Here is an 8356-nt window from a genome sequence, read left to right on the forward strand (position 1 = left end):
GTTGCTTGACTTGTGAGGTGAGCCCCTCCACACTTTGCGTAGTGGCCTGGAGCTGAGTATCTCGGGCTTGTTCTCTGTTCTCCACCGCTGACACCCTCAGCTGCAGGGCCTTGATGTCAGCTTGTGTTCCCTGGAGGTCTGACTTCCACATTTTTCTCAGATCTACCAGTAGTTTTTTTATGTCTCCCTTCGTGGAAGGGGATGAGTCTTCATCTGAGTCAGTTCGTTGGTATACTCCATAAAATGAAAGGTAGGTGGGGTGCAGTGTAAAGAACAAGTGCAGGCAAGCTTCTGTGTAGAGGTCACTCCAACCACAAATATATGTACCAAAAAACAAAGAAACACAGGGCGCCACAATCACTATGTGGATAATATATAATGGGGGTAAAAAAGGAAATATAAGATTAAGAAATAAAGTTAACAAGAGTTTATTAATAACAAAAAGATCCACAATGGATAGCACAGAACATGTGCAGTTAAAAATGTATATATTAATGAAAAGGCCACAATAGGCCAAAGACCCTTAGGTATAGCAGCTTAACACAACATAATACTGGACTGAATAAACAAAGTGCTAGTGCCAAAGTGCAAGTGGAGATGGAATAAAGTGCACAGACTAAGCCACTTGATAGTTCAAATAAACTAAAGGCAAAAAATTGCACAAACAATACAACCAGCATATATGCTAATAAAACCGCTGATACCAAACTGCAGGGTCACGTAATATGCTCAACGCGTTTCGTCTTGCGACTTCCTCAGGAGCGTCTTCTCTCTTCAAAATCCTCTTCCTTTTTAAATCCGCTGGTTTGAAATGTTGTTCACAATGCACGCGCCGCATCACGTGCGTCGTCATACGTCATGACGTACGCGTGATCGGCCTGCGCATGTGCAACCATGCTGGAACGCAGGATATCTTTATTGATACTTTACACAGCCGCACAAAGGACGCTCTATAAAAAACGTCCATAGATAATGCGGTCTGATTGTACATCTCCTGCCTACCCCCCAGCTGACCCCTAACATTCAATTCTATCAGCCTAAGCGGTAATATAAATAATACGAAAAAAGGAAATGGAAAAGAAAAGGAAATATATAATTGATAAAAATATATACAGGAGAAATAATATATAACGTTAAATAGGGTACAAACCCATAAATGTATATAAATATAAATAGATAAAAGTGCTGGGTGGAAAAAAGGTCTATTTATATTCCCAATAGGCAACACAAAACATACAAAGTACATTAATTGATCTATAAATACATCAAAGGTAGAGACATGTTGAATTAAAAATATGTACATATAACGATACATAATAAGAGCATCATATGAAAGGACATCAAGGTCCGCAGAGAAATCCTCGGGCTCACGAAAATAATCCTTCTTACAAGGAATAACTAGAAAATGAATAAACGAAAAATGTAACATCATAAAAATGAAGATATATAAAAGTATAAAAAAGCGTCAAGCACTCTCAACATCAAAATTCAAATATATATTAAAGACAACTTCTAATTAATATATTGAAATATTACTTCATAAAAGAAAAGAAAAACATGGAACATCAGTAAAAATAACAGTTAAAAGGTGTGATAAAAACGTCAATCCATAAAAGCCAGTTTATCTAAATCTGTATTAAGCCCAGAGGGGACAGAGGACTTCATTTTCTATATCCACTCTGTCTCCCACATGGCTAACATTCTTTCAGTATCCCCGCCCCTCCAGTGTGGTACAATTATATCAATCCCAATACAGATAAAATCCTTAAATTCGAATTCCCTACAGGCTGTTTTTTAGGTACACTATGTTTAGGTACACTATGTTTCATATTCTTATCCTTAATTCCATTAAAATGTTCCAACAATCTTACGTGAAGTTTTCTGATCGTACGTCCTATATATTGGACTCCACACTTGCACTGTAACATATATGCCACATACTTGCTCTGACAATTGATACAATGTTTAATTTTAAAAATGTCTTTGGTCACAGTACTAGAAAATTCCGTTGTCTTGTTTTTCTGGAATTTACATGTACTGCACCTACCACATTTAAAAAAAACCTTTTGGTTTTTCTAATAAAAAAATTTACTTTCTCATTTGTAATTTCTTTTTTGGGTAAAACACTAGGGGCTAAGATATTCCTTAAATTATTAGGTCTTCTATATATTACCTTGGGATTTCGAGGTAAAATCTTTCCTAGATATTTATCTTGCAACAAGATAAGCCAATTCTTTTTAATTGATTTCTGTATTAGATCGGCCTTGTTATTAAACTTTGTCAAAAAAGCAAATTCAGGGGGCGGGGCCTGGCCGCCATGCAGACCGGCCGCAAAAAAACACAGCTCCTGCAATTGAGCGAAATTTTATTAAGTACAAGTTAAACGGGTACCTTTTTCAACGACCAGAGAACGCGGCCCGATACATGAGGGGGCACTGGACCTGGGGAGAGGCTTGCACTCCGTGTTTTAGTCCCCCAGAAAGACTCAAGTCGTCCGCACAGGATGAGGCCTACTTAGGCGGTGGGCGGGGTAGACGGCCGCTGCCCCGCTATCCCGCCCGACTGAATCACGCCGGACCCTCTCAGGGTCATGGAGCAGGCCCTGTTCCCCCCCCCCCTGGTGGGGGTTATCCCGGCCCAAGCCTCAAGACCCATGCAACAGTGGTGAACCTACGGCAAAGAATTCCCACCATACTGCGGATGAGATCCTGAACAGCATGTAAAATGGCGGCAAACATACTCAACAAAAATGGCGTCAAGAAAGCGTGTACCTTACCCGTACAGACCGGCCCCACGAAAGAGCCTGCAGAACCTAAGCAAGGGCCCGCTCCGGGCACCTGCGGCCTCAGAGAAGACCCCTGCGGGCACCAAGGTACCAACTGTCCTCACCCACTCCCGATTACCTACCGCATCCAAGGGGAGATCCACGGGCACAAGCCGAGTTTCATGACCGGGAGACAGAACAGGTCACATGGCACTGCACTGAGGGAAATAATCCTTGCAAACCGGACCCGGCAAAAGAGGGACTTGTAGCAGTGTAACCTCAGGGGACTTAATAGCAAGACCATGTCCCACATTAGACACACGCAAGTTTAGCCTTATTACTCAATTATAATTTTTGGTTTTAATCATTTCACAGCGCAAGCAACGTGGCATAGTGCTGCACAAATAATATATTTTTGAACCTGTAATCTTGTTTAACTATGCATCCACTAGATAACATGTATAGCCTGCCAGTTCCGTATATTTTATCAGTCCACTCCCAGTATGCTATGCCAACATCTTATACCTCACTTATTGACCTTGGTATTTCCCAAACCACTTTAAAATGCACAGCTACAAACCTTAACAGGTCTCAGGGACCCATTGCTTCCCACTGTTTGAAAATCTTGTATGACAGTCTTGATGCTTAACTTTACATGACTTTCTTAGCTCTCCCTTGTCTCAAGCGCTGATCACCCCTCTAAGCTACTGACCATAAAGCTGACCTCTCATAATGATAAAAAAAATATATATGCAAGTTTACCTATGTACCCCAATGTTATAAATGTCATAAATGAAAAGTGTGTGGAATGCCGTCGGGGTACCACATATACATTGTTATACCTTCATGCATTACAAAAATAAAGAATATAAAAAAAAAAAAAAGCAAATTCAGAGCATTTCCTTACATCATTCTTATTTCTATTGCTTTTTACCAGAAGGTCTTTCCTCTGTAGACCTTCTATCCCTCTCTGGGTGTTGGACAGAAGTTCTCTAGGATAGTTTCTATCTAAAAATGTCTTGTTTAAAATTTGAACCTGTTCCTTAAAAACTTTCTTCTCTGTGCAATTTCTAAAAACCCTCATATGTTGTCCTTTAGGAATGTTAGTTAGCCATTTACGATGATGACAGCTTGAAAATTAAAAAAAAAACATTCCCATCAGTTGGTTTGAAAAAAGTTTTACTTTGAATTTTTCCTTCTTTTAAAAACAAAGTTAGATCTAAAAAGTTAATACTCGTGTCATGGATCTCTTCTGTAAATTTAAGACCATATGAATTAAGGTTAATATAGGCTTAAAACTCAGCTAAAAGACTCCTGCTCCCCTTCCAGATAATTAGAACATCGTCTATATACCTCCTCCATTGCACCAGGCTCGCACCAAACGGATTATTATGCCAAATATTACTCAATTCCCAATCTGCCACAAAAATATTGGCATAACTTGGTGCGAACCTGGTGCCCATCACTGTCCCACACGTTTGAAGGTAATAGACTCCCTCGAACCAAAAATAATTGTGGAACAGGATGAATCTGATGAGGTCTAAGATAAAACACGCTTGTTCCAAATTCATCTCAGGATCATTAATCAACACATTTTTCACAGCCTTAATGCCTTTCTCATGATCAATTACAGTGTATAAAGATGTCACATCCACTGTCACCCAGAGGTAATCCTCTTGCCAATCTAGACCTTCAAATTCTTTAATAATCTGGGCGGAGTCTTTTGTGTATGATCTTGCCAACGTCACATATTTTTGTAAAAAGAAATCTATATATTGCGAGATGTTACTGGTCAATGACCCAATGCCACTAATAATAGGTCTCCCTGGTGGAGACTTGAGGCACTTATGGACTTTGGGTAAGTAATAAAAGACAGCTGTTCTGGGAGAGGAAATAAAAATATAATGAAACTCATCCTTATTTATAATATCCTTATCCATACCCAATGTTAAAATATTATGTGATTCCTCTTTAAATTCGCATGTGGGGTTACCTCTTAAAATTTTATAAGTATTAGAGTCCGCTAATATTCTCTGTGACTCTTTCATATAGTCCTCTCTATTTAAAATCACAATACCCCCTCCTTTATCAGCTTGTCTAATCACTATCTCCTTATTGTCTTTTAAGACTATTAAAGCTTGTTTTTCCATTTTTGTCAGATTTTCTTTGCCTCTATTTTTAGAGAGTTTCTCAAATTCGCTCATTATCGTCTCACAAAACACAGGTATATAATCTCCTTTTTCCCAAGTGGGAAGAAACTTTGATTTATTTTTCAAACCTGAATGGCTAATCCCTGGTGTTGTAATTTCCCCATCAAGTGGGACCATGGTTGTCATAGAGTCTCTTTCAATATCCCTCCGTTCCAGATCTACCTCTTTTTTCTTTTCAAAAATTCTTTTAATCGTTAGCTTTCTTAGAAACTTTTGGGTATCAATAAATAATTCAAACATATTAGGGTCCGTTTGTGGGGCAAATTTTAGTCCCTTATTTAAAACCTTTAATTGTTCCATAGTAAAAACTTCTTTTGATAAATTAAAAATGCCTTCAATATTCTCTGTTTCATTAAATCTGACGTTTCCCCTTCCCCTATTTCCCCTAGGCCTCCGGTTGCTCCTAAGAGCTTCCTTTTTTTGGGGGGTGTTTGGGTAGTTTGTAGAGGGGAAAACCTGTTCCTGTGGAACCAAACATTCTGACCTCGTTGATGAGTGTTCCTTGGACGGTTCTCTAAAAAAACTTTCTGTTGATCAACCTTATCCCTTGTTTTGCTATTCGTCACATTTCTCTGTAGCTCTTTCCGTCTTACTACCTTGTCTAATTCATCATGGTTTACACCTCTTATGTTATAAGAGTCCCTACTTTCTTTCCTATTCTCCTTCCTATTGATTCTAGATGCTATAGGGGTATTATACTTTTTATATCTCATTCTACCACCATTATAAGATCTAGTTACCTTGTTTCCCCTTATAGTCCTATATTGGGGCCTCAAAATCTCTTTTTTCTCCATTCTCTTTGTGCACCTCTCTTATAATCATCCTTATCTCTACTTAGTTTCTTTTCTTTGGTATTTATAATCTTTTCTTCCAATTTTTCCACATTTCTATTTAATAATTTACTATTCTCCTTAATTGTTTCCTCGTCAAAAGCTTTATTGATCTCAGACTCAACTAAATGGATTTCTTCTTCAATATTTTTTAAACAATCCTCCTGGTATTCTACCAGGATCTCCATTAGTTGATTCAAGCATTTGTCAAGAGTGGCCTTCCATTTAGCCATAAATTCAGAGTCCTCTTGACCAAATGCTGGTTCCTTCTCAATTCGTAACCCCCTAGGTATAATTCCTAACTTTAAATATTGTTGGAGATATTTTATCTCCCACCACTTTTTTACCTCTTTTTCTGCCAATCTCTCGAGCTTCTGAAATGAAAAATTGTTCACCGTATGGCTCATAGCAGTCTCTCTTAATGAAAACAGACCTTCACTGCGCCTATTTCTAGCGTCTCTCATAGTGGTAGTCATAAGTCTGCAATAGGCCATATTTAACACTCACAGTTTAAAATAAACTCGAGATGGCAGATATAAAGGCAATATAAAATTTCTCAACACATACACCACACCTAATAGAGTGAAATCAACACCCAAAGGTATAAATAGTATACAAGATAAAATGAAAGGTAGGTGGGGTGCAGTGTAAAGAACAAGTGCAGGCAAGCCTCTGTGTAGAGGTCACTTTAACCACAAATATATGTACCAAAAAACAAAGAAACACAGGGCACCACAATCACTATGTGGATAATATATAATGGGGGTAAAAAAGGAAATATAAGATCAAGAAATAAAGTTAACAAGAGTTTATTAATAACAAAAAGATCCACAATGGATAGCACAGAACATGTGCAGTTAAAAATTTATATATAAATGAAAAGGCCACAATAGGCCAAAGACCCTTAGGTATAGCAGCTTAACACAACATAATACTGGACTGAATAAACAAAGTGCTAGTGCCAAAGTGCAAGTGGAGATGGAATAAAGTGCACAGACTAAGCCACTTGATAGTTCAAATAAACTAAAGGCAAAATATTGCACAAACAACACAACCAGCATATGTGCTAATAAAACCGCTGATACCAAACTGCAAGGTCACGTAATATGCTCAACGCGTTTCTCTACCTTTGATGTATTTATAGATCAATTAATGTACTTTGTATGTTTTGTGTTGCCTATTGGGAATATAAATAGACCTTTTTTCCACCCAACACTTTTATCTATTTATATTTATATACATTTATGGGTTTGTACCCTATTTAACGTTATATATTATTTCTCCTGTATATATTTTTAGCAATTATATATTTCCTTTTCTTTTCCTTTTCCTTTATTAGTATTATTTATATTACCCCTTAGGCTGATAGAATTGAATGTTAGGGGTCAGCTGGGGGGTAGGCAGGAGATGTACACTCAGACCGCATTATCTATGGACGTTTTTTATAGAGCGTCCTTTGTGCGGCTGTGTAAAGTATCAATAAAGATATCCTGCGTTCCAGCATGGTTGCACATGCGCGGTCCGATCACGCGTACGTCATGACGTATGACGACGCACGTGATGCAGCGTGCGCATTGTGAACGACATTTCAAACCGGCGGATTTAAAAAGGAAGAGGATTTTGAAGAGAGAAGACGCTCCTGAGGAAGTCGCAAGACGAAACGCGTTGAGCATATTACGTGACCCTGTAGTTTGGTATCAGCGGTTTTATTAGCACATATGCTGGTTGTATTGTTTGTGCAATATTTTGCCTTTAGTTTATTTGAACTATCAAGTGGCTTATTCTGTGCACTTTATTCCATCTCCACTTGCACTTTGGCACTAGCACTTTGTTTATTCAGTCCAGTATTATGTTGTGTTAAGCTGCTATACCTAAGGGTCTTCGGCCTATTGTGGCCTTTTCATTTATATATACATTTTTAACTGCACATGTTCTGTGCTATCCATTGTGGATCTTTTTGATCTTTTTGTTATTAATAAACTCGTGTTAACTTTATTTCTTGATCTTATATTTCCTTTTTTACCCCCATTATATATTATCCACATAGTGATTGTGGCGCCCTGTGTTTCTTTGTTTTTTCGTTGGTATACTCCAGCTGGGTGAGATGAGACGCTGGATTCCTGCTCCTGCTCAAGTTCCGGAGTCAGCGCTTCTGTTGCCGCTATAGGTGCTCTCCGGGTGACTCCCCAGCCTCAGGTGGGTTGACTGGTGGCAAAATAACTCGGTCCGAGCGACATGTACCTCTTAATTGTCTCGGTTTAGCCGGAGCTCTGGCGAGGTGCGTCCGCTCATCTCCGCTGTTAGGCTCCGCCCCGTAGAAATATATTTTAACCACTGTCTTGTACATAATTATTTCATTGATAGTAGTAGTCTCAGAATGTACTTATACTTTAAAATTCATATAAGGGAGACATTTAATATTACTGGACTTTAAAAACCTTGGTTTGAGGTCAGGTGGTCTGCCACCACCTATTAAAGGTACGCTGTGGGCACCCAGATCACTTCATCTCATTGAAGTGGTCTGTGTGCAATACTTACATTGCAGTACTAAG

The sequence above is a fragment of the Pelobates fuscus genome, chromosome 13 (assembly GCF_036172605.1).
Source record: "Pelobates fuscus isolate aPelFus1 chromosome 13, aPelFus1.pri, whole genome shotgun sequence".
NCBI lineage: Eukaryota > Metazoa > Chordata > Amphibia > Anura > Pelobatidae > Pelobates > Pelobates fuscus.